Source organism: Macaca nemestrina, chromosome 1 (genome assembly GCF_043159975.1).
Source record: "Macaca nemestrina isolate mMacNem1 chromosome 1, mMacNem.hap1, whole genome shotgun sequence".
Taxonomy (NCBI): Eukaryota; Metazoa; Chordata; class Mammalia; order Primates; family Cercopithecidae; genus Macaca; species Macaca nemestrina.
The window spans coordinates 189,823,165-189,840,600 of NC_092125.1; the positions used below are offsets into that span (position 1 = coordinate 189,823,165).

At 47.4% G+C, this 17,436-nt stretch overlaps 1 protein-coding gene across 29 annotated transcripts in view; it reads right to left on the reverse strand.

Moving 5' to 3' along the window:
• The window catches only part of LOC105494891 (ST3 beta-galactoside alpha-2,3-sialyltransferase 3), a 232,030-nt gene that overhangs the window by 50,967 nt on the left and 163,627 nt on the right, over positions 1-17,436 (reverse strand). Inside the window, exon 1 of one of the 29 annotated variants that reach the window (XR_011621921.1) lies at positions 3,289-3,470. The exons of 27 other annotated variants lie outside the window; for them this stretch is intronic. The gene's annotated coding sequence lies outside the window, so the exon portion shown is untranslated. Of the gene's footprint in view, positions 1-2,340; positions 2,802-3,288; positions 3,471-17,436 lie in introns of those variants that run through there. One more of the 29 variants, XR_011621920.1, reaches the window with a different exon arrangement.

Genomic DNA, 17,436 nt, shown 5'->3' on the forward strand with positions numbered 1-17,436 from the left:
CCAGGTCACAGTGCAGGAGCAGCGGCTCTGGCTTTGATGGTGAGGAAGGCAGGGGCCAAGCTAATGTAGTTGATCAAGCCAAAACCTAGGAGTCATTCTTTTTTCTCTTTCAGTCCCATATTCCCAGATCCTCACAAAGAGCAACGCCTATTTTACAAACAAATCTCCCTCTTGCCAACTGGATGGCATCCCTTGGAGTCATTCTTGACTCATCTCTTTTTCTTGGCTGCCTCTCATCCAACTCATCAGCAAGTCCTATTAATACAATCACTAAACATATTCTAAATTCACCCACTTACCTCTCTCCGCTGCTATGACCCCAGTCGAAATAATCATTTCTGGACCACTATGATGGTCAATGAGCAGCTTCTGCTCTTGTCTTTCTTTCAGAGTCCATTCTCTCAAGGAGGCCAGCATGATAAATCATCAACCATACCATGCCAACCATGCCATGAAGGTTTGAACCTTCCCATTGTCTCCAAATAAAGCCAAACCATAGGTTAAAGGGCCTAATGCTCACCAGTGTCTCACCACACCCCAGATCCTACTCCGTCCTCACCCTGTTACAGCATACTGGCTTTCTGTCCAGTCCTTAAATACAAGCCTTTTTCTGAGTCTGCAACTTTCCAGAACAGCTCTGGATCTTCCCAAGGCTGGTCCTACGTTTTCAATCAGATTTCTGTTCAAATGTCACCTCCTGAGGGACGTCTTCTCTGACTCTTCTGTCTAAAGTGGGTTTCCTGCCGCAGTCATCCTCTCATGTCATCTTCTCTTGTTTTCTCTGTAAGCATGTATCACTCTTTGTGCATTGCTTCCTCTCTCCCATGTGCACTTGTTATTATCAGGAGAGTGTAAGCTCCATGTGAACAGGAGCTGCCCATTCTGTTCACTGTCATGCCCCCCAGTACTCAGAATTGTGCCTAGCATAAAAGGTGCTGAATAAATATTTGTTAAGTGAGATCAGAGATCTGCCTCCCACCAAATCTACAAAATTACCATGTCTGCTCTTCTCTCTTGATAAAACTGAGCAAAATTCCATTCTTCTATCAAAGATCAATATTTCCGCATGGGCAACGTCTTTCTATCTCAGAGTAAAGGCTGACATCCTTACAACAGCCTACAAGGCCATCTATGATCTCCCTCACCCCAACTTCCTCTCTGGTCTCATCTCCTACTACTCTCCCTCTGTTCATAGTCCCTCAGCCACATTCCTTGCTTCCTTAGGGTCTTGACTAGAGCTCTTTCCTCTGCCTGGAATGTTCTTCCTCAGACACACATTTGGCTCATTCCTCACCTCTTTCCAGTCTTTATTCAATCTCTCATTTCCCGTGAGGCCAACCTTCACCATCCTATTTAATAATGCAACTTGCTCCTTGTCACCTTGCCATACTTTCTTTCTTCCCATGGCATTTATCTTGTGGTAATTTACTATTTTAATTCTTAGTTGTTTATTGCTTGTGTTTTTCTGGTAGGATGTACACTTCCTAAAGCAGGATTTTGAGATGAGGATATAATCCTGGATTATCTAGGTGAGCCCTAACAGCATTTTGAATCCTTAGAGGAGAGAGGTGGATTGAGATTTGACCACACACAGACTTTGAAAATGCAATGTGACCACAGGTCAAGACTGGAGAGATGCGGCCACGAGACAAGAGATGCTAGCAGTCACCAGAGGCAGAAGAGGCAAGAGATGGATGTGCCCTAGAGCATCTGGAGGGAGCCCAGCCCTGCTGACACCTTGACTTCAGTCCAGGAATACTGACTTGGAACTTCTGTCCACCAGAACTGTGAAGGAATCACCTGTTAGGGCAGCCACAGGAAATTAATACAGATATGTTACTTTCTGAACCCCGAGAAATGAGATTCCTGGAAGGGAAGGTTTCAGCCATCTTCTTTCCTCTGCTAAGGAGGGAGACAACATGACAGAGAATGAGCAGATGCTGTCCTGTGAGATGAGACCCTATACCTTCAGGGGAGGGGCACGAGGGCAGTCACTGCTGACCACTATCTGCTCTGCATCCCATCATTGCTTACAGTCCCAGGTAGATTTTAAAAAGAAAAGGCTGGAAAATGTGACTGTTTACAGGTGGGTTCCAGTTCCAGACATCCAGACACATATCTCTAACTGGGGGCTGCTGAACCTCCGTCTCAAACTTAGACTTGTGTCCTGAGCTCAAGACTTATATATCCAACTGCACCTGGAGTATCTTGCCCAAGATAACCTACTGGCACCTAGGCTCAACATATCAAAAAAGGAGCCCATTATCTTTCCCTAAATCTATTCCTTCTCTCTTTTCTTCAGTGAAGAGCGTCCAAATCACAGATTAAGAAGAAACCTACCTGCCTGTTGCTATCTCTGGGGTCTTGAATTTGGCCTCTGTGTGTTTCTCTGCCGGGAAGTGAGAAGGGTGAGCCAACTCTGCTGACTAGGGAAGTCTGAAGACCCTGCACCCATGTGGCTAGATGACATCACAATCATTATCACCTCCCCAGACTGGGCAAAGCATGAATGCACACTGCTCCCGGAATTTCCCATGCAGGTCCCCTTTAGTCCTAGCTGGGGACTGCGTTCCTACAGGAAAATACTATAGCTGCTTTCTTCAGTCCAGGGGCTCAAACATTGTTCTCGACTTTGGAGACCTTGGGTAAGGCTGTAGGGGCAGAATTCTCTCTCTCTCCTAACACCTGATCAATTACCAAATGGGATGGGTCAAGCTAGTGATAGACAGAAACCTGTCACAGACTATTGTCAAGATGCATAGGGAGAACTGTCCCACAATAAGAATTTCAGCCCCCATACAAACGCAGAGGCTGATATTCCTATTTCTGCCATTTTTCACCTCTGCACACCTCCTGGGTGAGCTGAGAGGTGACAGTTTTGTCACCATGCCTTGTCTTTTCATCACATGCATAGTACCTAGAACAGTACCTAGCACATTGTAGGTAATCAATGAATGAGTGAATAACTACAATGGGCCCTGCCCACTGGATAGGGGCCTGTCACAACCATAAATTACTGGGCTGCAGCATCCCTCTTTCACATTCGTCCATCCACATGCAACGAGCACACCCCATGGCCATCCAGCCAACCACCAGGAAGGAGGACCAGAGACTTGCTGTAGGTCATTCTAGACACATGACACCTTTCCAGGCTATGGTACTGCCAATACCTGGTAAAGTTATGGAGATAAGCAAGTCCCAGCCTATCTTGTCCCTCCACTGGAAGATCTTCAGCAGTTCCACATTATTGACTCAGGCCCAAATCTCTAGCCTTTCCCGCCACTGTACCTTATGATGGCCTCTATGGACTGAATCTTTTATACTTGACAGCTAAGAGCCTCAATCCCGATGCTTGACTGGCTCTCTCCCCTCATGGTCTGCTCTATGACTTGAGCTGCTTTTCTTCCAGTCTTGATGTTTTAGGGTCACAAATCAATTATGATCCCTATGCTTGGCAAGTCTAGCACCCTCTTCCTTGACAGATCTCTCCCTGCTCAACTATAGGCTCAGTTAAAAACAGGCCGGGCGCGGTGGCTCAAGCCTGTAATCCCAGCACTTTGGGAGGCTGAGTCGGGCGGATCACGAGGTCAGGAGATCGAGACCATCCTGGCTAACGCAGTGAAACCCCGTCTCTACTAAAAAATACAAAAAAATAGCCGGGCGAGGTGGCGGGCGCCTGTAGTCCCAGCTACTCAGGAGGCTGAGGCAGGAGAATGGCGTAAACCCGGGAGGCGGAGCTTGCAGTGAGCTGAGATCCGGCCACTGCACTCCAGCCTGGGCGACAGCGCGAGACTCCCTCTCAAAAAAATAAATAAATAAATAAATAAATAAAATAAAGTGAAGAGGCCGGGCGCGGTGGCTCAAGCCTGTAATCCCAGCACTTTGGGAGGCCGAGACGGGCGGATCATGAGGTCAGGAGATCGAGACCATCCTGGCTAACACGGTGAAACGCCGTCTCTACTAAAACATACAAAAAAAAAAAACTAGCCGGGCGAGGTGGCGGGCGCCTGTAGTCCCAGCTACGTGGGAAGCTGAGGCAGGAGAATGGCGTGAACCTGGGAGGCGGAGCTTGCAGTGAGCTGAGATCCGGCCACTGCACTCTAGCCTGGGTGACAAAGCGAGACTCCGTCTCAAAAAAAATAAAAAATAAAAAATAAAGTGAAGAGAAATTCTAAGCCGGGCGCAGTGGCTCATGCCTGTAATCCCGGCAATTTGGGAGGCCGAAGCAGGTGAATTGCTCGAGCCCAGGAGTTTGAGACCAGCCTGAGCAACATGGTGAAACCCTGTCTCTACAAAAAATTTTAAAAATTACCCTGCCATGGTGGCAAGGTAATCCCAACTACTTGGGAAGCTGATGGGGGAGGATCACTTGAGCCCGGAATGTCGAGGCTGCAGTAAGCTGAGATCACGCTACTGCACTCCAGCCTAGATAACAGAGTGAGACCCTGTCTCAGGAAGAAGAAGAAGAAGAAGAAAGAAGAAGAAGAAGAAGAAGGAGGAGGAGGAGGAGAAGGAGGAGGAGGAGGAGGAGGAGGAGGAGGAGGAGGAGGAGGAGAAGAAGAAGAAGAAGAAGAAGAAGAAGAAGAAGAAGAAGAAGAAGAAGAAGAAGAAGAAGAAGAAGAAGGAAGAAGAAGGAAGAAGAAGGAAGAAGAAGGAAGAAGAAGAAGAAGAAGAAGAAGAAGAAGAAGAAGAAGAAGAAGAAGAAGAAGAAGAAGAAGAAGAAGAAGAAGAAGAAGAAGAAGAAGAAGAAGGGAAATTCTAAAGCAGTTATCAGTTGCAGTATTTTTGTGTATTCTTTTCTCAAACAGCAGGAAACAGGAGAGATGAGTTCTCTTCTAAAGGAAAGAGGTTTAATTGACTCACAGTTCACATGGCTGGGGAGGCCTCAGGAAACACAACCATGGCGGAAGGTGAAACAGGAGCAGGCACCTTCTTCACGAGGTGGCAGGAGAGAGAGTGAGTACAAGCAGGGGAAATGCCAGATGCTTATAAAACCATCAGATCTCGTGGGAACTCATTCATTATCACGAGAACATAATGGGGGAAACCCCAATTGAAATTACAATTCAAGATGAGATTTGGGTGGGGACACTGCCAAACCATATCAATTCCAAACACAGAAACTGGTAAACTCCAAGGCCTGCCTTGGCCTCCCCTCCTCCAGTGATTTTAATCTCTTTCCTATCTCAGCTATTTACTCCTAAATTATATGTTAAACTGGGTCGCTAATAATAACTAAAGCCCTCTCTAATATCAGTCTCAAGCTCTCACTCCCTGACTGCCTCCATGAATCTATGTATCTATAGCTTACCTGCTCTTGTAGCTAAACTCCAACAATCCTCAACACACTGAAATCATCAAGCCATTGGCTTGGCCATCTTTTCATTGTCCTTTACTTCCTTATATTCTTACTGCAATTCTCATCCAGCTTGAATTCCAAATCAATCATTATAATCACTTCTTTGCATTCACCCTCAGCTTCCTTCTTCCTCTCTCATTTGGGGGAAACACAGCTTTGATTAAATTGAAATTCTTACCTACTCTGGGGATGTACCTGCACAGCTGAATATGGCTGGCTGGAGAAAAACCATGCTGGCTGCTGGTTGGTCTCACTCAAAATTCCAGTGAGGCCCTTACACTTCCTGGCAATCACACATGTTATCAGCTCAGTCATTCTTCCATTCTCTTGGATGACTACTCATACTTTCTCTTTTCTCTCTACACTTCCAACACCTTCCTCATTCTTGCTCCTATAGATAACCTTGTTTACCATGGTACTGAAATATGTGAAACAATCAGAATAGAATGTTTACAAGCTGCATATCACCACTTGCCTGCATTTGTGCCTATATTCTCTACTTTATATTTGAACTGCCCATAGTTGTAACTAAGGCCAACTTTTGTGCCCTAGATCTTATCTTTTTCATTTACTAAAGGACACTGCTCCAGGAAGTCTTCACTCTTACATCATCTCGTTTCTGGATTATCCCCAGAGACATACAAATATGTTGTTTATCCATATTAAACTCCTTCTCTCTTCTTTTTTAAGGTTTTAAAATTTGCACTCTTCTAACTTTACATTATGAAAAGCATTCATACAGAAAAGTTAAAAGAACAGTACAACTATCACCCATATAGTGACCACCTATTAGTTTATCTCCATCTCTTTACAGAAACACTCCTTCAAAGGGTTATCTACACTTGCCATCTCCAATCTCTCTCCTCCCATTTATATCAATGATCCTTTAAGGTCACATATTACTTTCATGCTGCTAAATCCAATGGTCAATTCTTTACTTAACCTATCAACAGAGTGACCATACATTGTGATTTGCCTGGAACAATGTTCGTTTATGTGTCTTATCCTGGAGTAATTAATATTGTCCATTTTCACTCTCAAAAGTGTCCTAGTTTGTATAGTAACTTATACAATCATCCTGCCTACCAGCAACGTATTACACAGTTAATTACTCCTTTTGTAATACTTTCTTTGGTTCCCAGAATATCACATTTTCCTGGGTTTCCTAATGTTGCACTGGGTGCTCCTCTTTCTCATTCCCTTCTGCAGTTGCTCCCTCAATGTCCCACAGCATTCTCCGGGCTCAGTCCTGGCTTCTCTCCTCCATCCATGTTCACTTATTTGGTGATCTCATCCACCATGTTGGCCAGGATAGTCTCAAACTCCTGACCTCAGGTGATCCGTCTGCCTTAGCCTCCCAAAGTGCTGGGATTACAGGCGTGAACCACCATACCCGGTCCTTCCCCTGCCTTCTTGATAGCTACACTTGGACGTCTAAGAGGTATCTCAAACTCTGCATGTTTAAACTTGAGTTCATAATGCTCCTAAAACCTGCTCTTCTTGCAGTCATTTCTCCATCTTGGTAAACGGCATCTTCATTCTTCCAATTTCTCAGGCTACACACTTTTAGTTGGCCTAAATTACTCTCTTTCTCTCATACTCACACCTGTGCTGGCAGCAAACCTGTCAGCTCTCCCTTCAGAATATACCCTGACCTTGATGCTTTCTTACTACCTCCATTGCTTCCACCATGGTCCAGGTTGCCATCATCTCTCCCGTATTTCACAACAGCCTCCCAGTTGGACTGCCTTGCAACAGTCTATTCTCATCAAGGCAGCTAGTATGATCCTTTAAAACTGAAGTTACTCCTCTGCTCGAAATCCTCCATTCCTAGAGTGACCTCCAACACCCCCATGATTCAGACTTCTCTTTCTTACTTCATCTCTCATATTTCCCACTTCTTTAACCCAGGCCTCTTTCCTGCATTTGGATCCCACCTCAGAGCTTTTGCATTGGCTGTTTCCTCTGCCTGGAAGGCTCTTCCCCAAGATATCAGCATGGCCTTCCCTGATTTCCTTTAGGTTTTTACTTAAATGTCACCTTCCCATGAAGATCTTTCCCAGTCTCAAATGGCAGCCCCTCTCGAACTTCCATTCCTGTTTTATTTTTCTCTAGTATTTCCCACCATCGAATATACCGTATGCCTATTTCTATATCATTTCTTTGCCTGCTTCCCACTAGAATATGAGCCCCACGAAGGCTGGAGTGTTGGTCACTTTTGCTCACTGCTTTACCTCCAGTACTAGAGCAGTGCACTCACTAAATATTTTGTCAAATGAATGGCTGTAAAAAGGGGCTAATAACACCTACCACCTCATGGATTATTGTGAAGATGAAGTGAGATAAGGCATGCGAAGTTCTTGGCACACCATGTTGCTCAATGACTGTCAGTTTCCTTTACCTCCTTCTCTCCCCTCCCAGTTTTGGTATCAGCCATGCCCTCCCTCTCCCTCAGGGAGTGTCCGGTCAGAGGCAGGGTGAAGAGCAGCAGGTGCCTTACCAGCAGCCCTGGCAGGACTCTCTCTACCCCGAGACAGTCCTCCCCACTCACACCCCCTCTCGCTCACACCCCTCCCCAACACACCCCCTCACACCTCTCCCCAACACATCCTTTCCTCCTTCCCCCCACACCCCTTCCCCCCTACACCCCTCTTCCCTCTCCTCCTATTCCCGGTCCCCCACATCCCTCTCCCTCTACCCCCTCCTCTCCCTCATACCCCAGTCTCTCCCTCATATACCATCCTCTTCTAGTCCCCATCCTCTCTCACACCCCAATCATCTCCCCCATACACACCTTCCTCCCCCCACACCCCTTCCCCTTCCCCTACATACCTCCTCCTTCCCCCATGTCCCCTCCTCTCCTCACCCCCTCCTCTCCCTCACCCCCAGCCTTTCCCTCAGAACCCATCCTCTTTCTCACATCCCAATCATCTCCCACACACACCCCTCTCTGACATACCGCTCCCCCTCCCCCACATACCCTCTCCTCCCTCCCACGCACCCCTTCCTACCCTCACACACACCCTCCTCTCCTTCACATCCCAGCCTTTCCCTCCCACTCCATCTTCTCCCACACCCCAGCTTCTCCCTCACACCTCATCCTCTCCCTTACACCCCATCCTTTCCCTCACACCCCATCCTCTCCCTCACACGCCATCCTCTCCCTTACACCCCATCCTCTCCCTCATACCTCAGTCCCTCCCACACAACCCAGCCTCTCCCTCACATCCCAGCCTCTCCTTCACATCCCATCCTCTCCCACACCCCATCCTCCACCTCACACCCATCCTCTCCCACATCCCAGCCTCTCCCACACCCCAGCCTCTCCCTCACACCCCATCCTCTCCCACACCCCATCCTCTCCCACACACGCCAGTCCCTCCCTCACACCCCAGTCCCTCCCTCACACCCCAGCTTCTTCCTCACACCCCATCCTCTCCCTCACACCCCAGCCTCTCCCTCACACCCCATCCTCTTCCTCACACCCCAGCCTCTCCCTCACACCCCGGCCTCTCCCTCACACCTCATCCTCTCCCATACCCCAGCCTCTCCCACACACCCCAGTCCCTCCCTCACACCCCAGCCTCTCCCTCACACCCCAGCCTCTCCCTCACACCCCAGCCTCTCCCACACCCCAGCCTCTCCCACACACCCCAGCCTCTCCCACACACCCCAGTCCCTCCCTCACACCCCAGTCCCTCCCTCACACCCCAGCCTCTCCCTCACACCCCAGCCTCTCCCTCACACTCCATTAACACAGGTCCAAAAGCCGTCACCCATGGGCTCATATCTCAGTCTCAAAGGTTCATGTAGCACATTGCCTGGCTGTATCCCTAGCCTCCTTCTGAGTTCTCTACCAGGGTTCTTCTGGTCCCCTCGTTGTTACAGTGCACAGCCTTGCCAAGTACTTCGGCCACCTCATTCCAAAGAGGCTGGAGTGCTCCATCCACTGGAGCCTGCTGTTGTCCCACATGTAGGACAGTCCCGGGAACTATTATCTGTGGCCAGCTGCTCATTTGGGCCATGGCTGCTCCCTTCTGGAATGGCCTGAGTCCTGTCACTGCCCCAAGCCCCAGCATCTTTCTCCTCACTTCAGGAACAGAGGCTGTTTCCTACACATGAATCCTGGGAGGCAGAATCAATCTGGGCCAAGCTTTCTGGCATGGGGGTTACTTCTCAGAATCCTTACCTCAGTACTGGGAGGACGAAACCTGCTGGAGAAAACCTACACAAGCAGACAGGTGGCTGCCACAGACTCCTGGCCCACTTGGCCTGCTCCGTGCTCAATAGTTTTGGGGTTCCCTAGTACCAGCCTCTTCTCCTTTCCACAGTGGCCCTTGTAAACATTCTACTTTTCCTCTCTGCAGACACCCACTTCACCCCATGGCCACGTCCCCACTAGCTTCAAGCCTGTCCTCTTCCCATCACAGCTCTCCCAAGAACAGTTCACATGCACGAACCATAGGTCCTGGCCTGGGATTCAGCCTCATGTCAACCAGCTCCCACCCCCACCCTCCAGAGACACAGCTCTCTGAGAGCTTCTCCATCTCCAGTTCCAACCCCTGAGGTCTCGCTCCTGCCTTGCCTCTCTTGGGTTTCAGGCCTTTTATGCACAACATGTGTCCTGACACCAGACCAGACCAGTGAAGGTGGCCTGTTCTCAGCCTGACTCCAGCCCCTTCTGGGAAGCCTTTGCTCTGCCCTGTCCCAGGTTCCCTTCCCCATACTTGGGGCTCCCCTCCTCCCAGCATGGCCTGTGATTTCGATGGCCTGGAGGCCTAAGCAGACCTCCTGCTGGATCAAAATTCAACAGGGCTCATGGGATTCCTACTTATGTCACTTACAGGGCTTACATACTGGCAGGGTTTCAATAAATGTTTACGAAATAATTATCAACACCTTGCTCTTACTGTTTTTCATTATACAATATCATTTTAGCCTCACAAAATTCATTTGAAGTAAGTAGATAGGCATTCCCCCTAATTTACAGATGAAGACACTGAGGTTTAGAGTTTGAGTGACTTGTCCAAAGAGAGAAGGTGCTGAACCAGGTTTGAGCCTCTGATGTCTGACTCTGGGGTAAATGCTCCTTCTAGAACTTTGTGGCTCTTCTTTAGGGCATGAGTCCTTGCCTGTAGCTCTCAGATATCACATGTGGACCATGACAAGGTCTAGGAAAGCATGAGGCAACTGCCCTTCCAGGTGGATTTGGCCAGGTGTGAGATGGATACCAATGTAGGCTACAGGGAGGGTGGTCTGAGAGATAGAAGCTGGTGAACTTCAGAGGACAGAAGCCCCGCTAACTGCCTGCAGTGTAGGGGGCAAGTTTCTGCGTTAGGCTTATCTCAATCGCTCTTTTTATGTGCACTGTTTAGACAAGAACAGAACGGCTTAATCCTCAAATCTATGGAAGACATAGAGAAAGGAAAGGAACAGTTTATATTGGAGACCAAAGAGGATCCAAAATACTCCAGAATGACAGCTACCTTGCCAAGCTTGGTTTGGACCCACACGTTCCATCATACGTGCTGAGAAGGAAGGGAGGGGGCTTGGCAAGAGCATGTCAAGAATAGGCTTATGGTCAGTGGGACATGACCACTGAAGAAAATAGCATCTTTTGGGTGTGAGGCATTATGAGGAGCATCAAAAATGGGGAGATGCTTCTCCTGCTATGCTCCCTGAGAAGAAAACCACTTCTTCTCTGGTTTTCTGATAGTGAGGGGCCCTTTATGATACCCTATAAGGGCAGAGATGTCTGGCAGGAGACATCACCAGCTTCAAATCTCTGAACAACTGATGGAGAAAAGGGATTAGTCTTGTCCTATGTCCTCTGGCAGGCAGAACTAAGACCACAGGGGGAAGTTGTAGAAAGGCAGATTCTGGCTTTTCATAGTTAAGCCTCTCCAATTACTGATGAGTATCTTGAAATGAACGGGCTGTTTCTGCAGGTCAAGGACTTCTAGCTATTGGAAATGGGGAATGGACTAAGTAATCTCCATGATTCCAAGATACAGGGTTCTAGAACCACCAAGCCCAGGAAAGTGGCAAGAACCATCTTCTCCCTGGACTCACCCTGGGCTGAAGATAGGCCCCAGTCTAACGTCATGGCCAAGGCTGTGGGTTCAGCTGCTCAGTGCTAGCATCTAGGGACTTTCTTCGTTGGGCTGTCTACAGTTTGGATTAGTTGTTTACTCTCTTTAAAAGGAAAAGCGCTGGAAAGGGGCCAGAGGTTGTGGGAGACTATTTCCATCTCGGGTGTCTCTTCCAAAGCTCTGGTGTTTTGCCAGGATTTAAGCATGGTATACACAACACAGTTAAAAATAACCCCTTGATTGAACAGAAGGCGTGGGAGAGAGGGGCTAGCCAGGCAACTTTGCTAGAGGGTGGGGGACGTGGGCAAGGAGAGGAAACTTGTACCCAGAGCCCTGGGAAGGGTTTTATCCCAGAAGAGATATGTAGACTCAAGGGGGTGAGAGTCAGGAAGATACTGTCCCTAACTGCTCCTTTCCAGGAAGAACTGCCCAGTAAGTGCCCTGCTTTGGGTATGCCCAGGGTTTAAACAAACTGCTAGTTTTGAAGGGCTCTCCCAGGAATGACTCTGCCATTTTTCAGTCCTGAGTGCCAGCCTATGGGACTAAAGTTAGGGAAAAAAGACAAGAAGCAGAAAGCCAAGAAAGGTTAAACAGTGTCAAAAGCCACAGACAGGTCAATGGCACAGAGGCCAGAGAAAGGTCTACTAGATTTAGCTATTGGGAAGTTCTTGTGATTTGTGTGTGAAAGCTTCCAGACTTTTCCTTCCATAAACAGACATTTAACATAAATGGAATTATCTTATATATAGTGTCCCATAACTTGCTTTTTAACAAATTTAACAATAAACTGTGGGAGCATGCCATTAAATACAGTCTGACATCATTTTTCATGGCTACATACTATTTCATCACAGGGACATACTACATGAACCATGCTTGGCTCAGAGGCACTTAGGCTGTTTCCAGTTTTTTGCTATTATCATAAACATGCTGCAACAGCATATTATAGTAATGCATACATACATATGATTACTTTTGTATGTACAATATTTAGAAGTGGAACTGCTGGATGAAGAGGAATCTACATTTTATACTTTATTATACAAGTACGTTGTCTATATAGCCTCCCACAATTTTGGAGAGAAATTCTATTCTCTTCTGATTTCCTCTAATCTTTCCAGCCATTTTTTCCCTATTCTCCTTCATCCTATTCAACCCTTATATATTAGTATTCCCCAGAGTTAGGTCATTCCATTTTCTTCTTCCTTAAAAAATTACCAACTCGAATGCCTAAAAGAGCCAAGAAGGTATGGTAAATATGTGTAATGGGCCAGATACAAGAAAACAAGAAGGGGCAGGGTTACAGCAAGCTAGAATTACATACTGTCTAAAAATATTCACATTATTTTAAAACACTGTGCCATAAGGCATGTCTACAGGTAGATTTAGCTCATAAGCTGCCAATTTGGGACCCAGTTAACACACCTTCCCCATACAACTTCGCTGCTGCCAAAACTTCATCTGTGTGCTTGCTGATAACTCCCACTGCATCATCTTTAACTCTGACCTCTCCCTGGGAACCCCAGACCCACATATACAAATGACTATCTACATCTTTCCTTAAGTGTCCCAGAGGCATCTCAAACTCACTATGCCCACAACCAAATTCATGATCTCTGCCCTTTCCTCCTCCCAAAAGTCAGAAATCAAATAAAAGAAACAAATGATCTTCTTCTTAGGTTCTCTACCTCAATCAATGGCACCTCCAATTTTCCTACTGATATGGTTCGGCTGTGTCCCCACCCAAATCTCATCTTGAATTGTAACTCCCACAATTCCTATGTGTTGTGGGAGGAACCTGATGGGAGGTGATTGATTATGGGGGCGGGTCTTTCCTGCACTATTCACGTCATAGTGAATGAGTCTCACGAGATCTGATGGCTTTTTTTATTTTGAGACAGAGTCTCGCTCTGCCACCCAGGCTGGAGTACAGTGGCGTGATCTTGGCTCATTGCAACCTCCACCTCCCGGGTTCAAGCGATTCTCCTGCGTCAGCCTCCTGAGTAGCTGGGATTACAGGTGTGAGCCACTACGCCCAGCTAATTTTTGTATTTTTAGTAGAGACAGGGTTTCACCATGTTGGCCAGGCTGGTCTCGAACTCCTGACCTCAGGTGATTCGCCCACTTCGGCCTCTCAAAGTGCTGGGATTACAGGCATAAGCCACTGCACCCAGCCTGATGGTTTTAAAAATGGGAGTTTCCCTGCCATGTGAGGGAATGCTGCCTTGTGAGACATGCCTCTCACTTTCTGCCACAATTGTGAGGCCTTTCCAGCCACGTGGAACCGCAAGTCCATTAAACTCCTTTCTTTTGTAAATTGCCCAGTTCTGGGTATGTCTTTATGAGCAGCATAAAAACAGACCAATACACCTACCTTTGAAGACAAAAACCTGGGAGTCATTCCAGATTCTTCCCTTTCCCTAGCCTTCCATACTCAGAATGAGCACTTGCTGAGCACCTAGTCAGTGCCAGGTACTGTCAGGGGCTAGGGCTGGCCACAAAGAGAAATAATATGCAGTTTGTGCTCTGGAGGGGCAGACAGACAACAATGTCATCAGGACATGTGCTGGCGATGGAAAAGTACCTTATAAGATGTTCTGGGAGGAGAGAAGGGACACTTTGATTCTATTTCCTCAGTGTTCTTCAAACAGTCTTTATTCTCCATCCCCATGGGACTGACTTCACCAGTCACCACAACAGCCTCCTAACTGGGCTTCATGCTTCCAAGTTCCCTCCTCCAATTTATCTTCCACATTGGGTGAGGGCAATCTTTTGGAATAGCCAATCTCATTAGGTCAATCTTGTCTCTTGCCTAAAACATGTCAATTATTTCCCATATCTTTTTTTTTTTTTTTTTTTTTTTTTTTTGAGACAGAGTCTGCTCTGTTGCCCAGGCTGGAGTGCAGTGGTGTGATGTCAGGTCACTGCAACCTCCGCCTCCCGGGTTCAAGCAATTCTCTGCCTCAGCCTCCCAAGTAGCTGGGATTACAGGTGCCCGCCACCATACCTGGCTAATTTTTGTATTTTTAGTAGAGACAGCGTTTCACCATCTTGGCCAAGCTGGTCTTGAACTGCCGGCCTCGTGATCCACCCACCTCGGCCTCCCAAAGTGCTGGGATTACAAGCATGAGCCACCGCGCCTGGCCTAATTTCCCACATCTTTAAGGATGTAATCTAGAGTCCTTTTGGAGTGACTTGTGAGGTCTTCCATGATCTTGCTCTAGATTACTTCTCTAGCCTGTCTTCCAGCATCTAGGATGTAACACTATGTGCCAAATGTACCAAACCATGTGCAGTTATCTGAGTGTCCTTACGTGCATCACGTTCTCAGTTTATGCATTCCCTCTGTCTAGAATACCTACCCTGTCATTTTTCAACTGCCTAATTCCTTAATCTTTTTTTTTTCTCTTGAGATAGGGTCTCAGTCTGTCACCCAGGCTGGAATGCAGTGGCACAATCATGGCTCACTGCAGCCTCAACTTCTTGGGCTTAGGGGATCCTCCCACCTCAACCTCTTGAGTAGCTGGGACTATAGGTGCACACCACCATCATACGTGGCTAATTTTTTTTTTTTTTTTTTTTTTTTTTTTTAGTAGAGATGGGGTTTCGCCATGTTGCCCAGGCTGGCCTCAAACTACTGGGCTCAAGTGATCGGCCTGCCTGAGCTTCATAGTGCAAGGATTACAGGTGTGAGTTACCGCGCCTTGAAAAAAAAATCGCCTCCTTCAAAAATCTTTCTCTGACCACTTTCCCCCAAAAGATGGCTTCTCCCAGGTATTCTCTGTCACAGATCCTCCCTGTCCTGCAGGCTTACAGTAGGGGAGAAAAAGAAACTTCCAAGGCATTTTCCCAGGCTGCTGAAAGGGGCCATGATATGTCCTTACCTGGGTGTTTTTGAGAACCGGCAGTGTTGAAAATATATGGGAGTGTGAGGCAGACAGTGATGACTCCAGAGGAGGTCGGGAGCCCTGGGAAAGGCCCAGCTGCTTGGCTCTGGTTGCATGTGGCCTTGAGGGGCCATGAATACTTCAGGTCCACAGACCATGTATCTTAAGGAGCTACTGACATAATGTATCCCACCCACTAACACTTATGGCACTGACCCCTGCCAAAAACAAAACTAAAACAAAAAAGAAAGACAACTTTTCAACTTCATGATGGTGAGTCAGCAATCACCAGCGAACCAATGAAAAGGTCTTCTTTGGCCCTTTAATGCTAGCAGATGATCAGAATGAAGGTCAAGAGGTCCTGTAAACAATAACAGCAGAAGAGGAGTGAGCCCAGTGATCTACCTTAGGAGAAAAGCCCCTTCTGACACCTCACTTTGATTAGGTGTCTCCTTTCTGTGTATTCGTGGCACCCTAGACTTCCATTTACCATCATGTCAGCACAATATAATTTTGTTTTCATGTCTGACTCACTCTAGACTGAAGTTCTGGGGTAAGGATTATGTATTACTTTTCATCCTTAATACCCAGCATGGTGCCCAGTATATGGAAATGCTTATAAAATAAGTGATGGTGAAAGGGGAGGGAAGGAAGTTTAAGTGAACAGGTTTCACGTTGAGAAGTTTGGTGACTCAAAGGCAGAGATACTACAAATTCATGTGATGTAATGAAAAAATTTATTTCACTATGTCAGAGATAGTGAGGAAGCTGCAAAAAGACTTATTTATACGAATGTTGTATGTAGATACTCTGTTTACAATAGGAAGAAGCTGGAAAAAAAAATCCCTTAAAGGACCTGGGTGCTTCACAGGGATGTCCCGCAGGAACTTCAAGCTGAGCATTCTCCCCAAATGAACTCAACAGCTGCCCCGTAAGCATGCTCTTCTCCCTGTGTTCCCTATGTTAGGAAATGGCGCCGCTATCTTGCCAGCTGCCTGAAACAGAAACTAGGAATCCATTTTTACTCATCCCTCCACCAGCCACCTAATGTTGTCATTTCTCCTCCCCTAATATCGCATGAACTTGTCCTTATCACCTCTTCCCAAGCATTACCTTTCTCAGTCCCACTTCCTGTAACCCTTTCTCCCCATTTCAGGCAATGACCTTTCTAAAGCACAAATCTGATGCTGTCCTTCCCTCCCTGCTTTGAAACCTTGGTTGACCTCATAATAAAGTTCAAACTTCTCAGCATGACATTCAAGGCCTCTTGCCAAGGACTTGTACTCCAATAGGCCAAATTACTTCCAAGTGTGTCTCCTTCCCTCCACGTGATTCCTGCCCTTCCCTAGATTCTCTACCTGGCCAGTTTCTAACTGTCCTCCAATAGGCAGCACAGGTGTCACCACCTCTGGGAAGCCTCTCCTGCCTGCAGTTTGGCCAGGCGCTCTTATCAGAGCACACACAGCTCCTTGTGCTTGCTCTGTTGCTACAGTAACCACAATGCCCACTCAGTTTCTTTCTTTCTTTTTTTTCCCGAGACAGAGTTTTGCTCTTGTTGCCCAGGCTGGAGTGCAATCGTGCCATCTCAGCTCACTGCAACCTCCATCTCCCAGGTTAACATGATTCTCCTGCCTCAGCCTCCCAAGTAGCTGGGATTACAGGCGTGAGTCACCACGCCCAACTAATTTTTGTATTTTTAGTAGAGACGGGGTTTTGCCATGTTGGCCAGGCTGTTCTCAAACTCCTGACCTCAGGTGATCCGCCTGCCTTGACCTCCCAAAGTGCTGGGATTACAGGTATGAGCCACCGCGTCCAGCCCCCACTCAGTTTCTTATCTGTCACTCTCCCCTAGACCTCTGCACTAGGCTTGGTAGACAGTGAGTGCTTAGGGGTTCAGGGAGGGGCAGAATACTTAGGGTCTCTGGGGCTTAGAAGTGGGGCAGCAGTCACCATGGGCAGGTCCGGATCGAGATCTATGAGGTGCTGACGCAAGCATGCTTTTATCTGGAGGCCTGGTCGCTGCTCCACAGAGGTGGAAGAGGAGGAGGAGGCTTCTCCCACACCCTGAGGACACTCTCTGCCAGACTGGGGCCTCTGT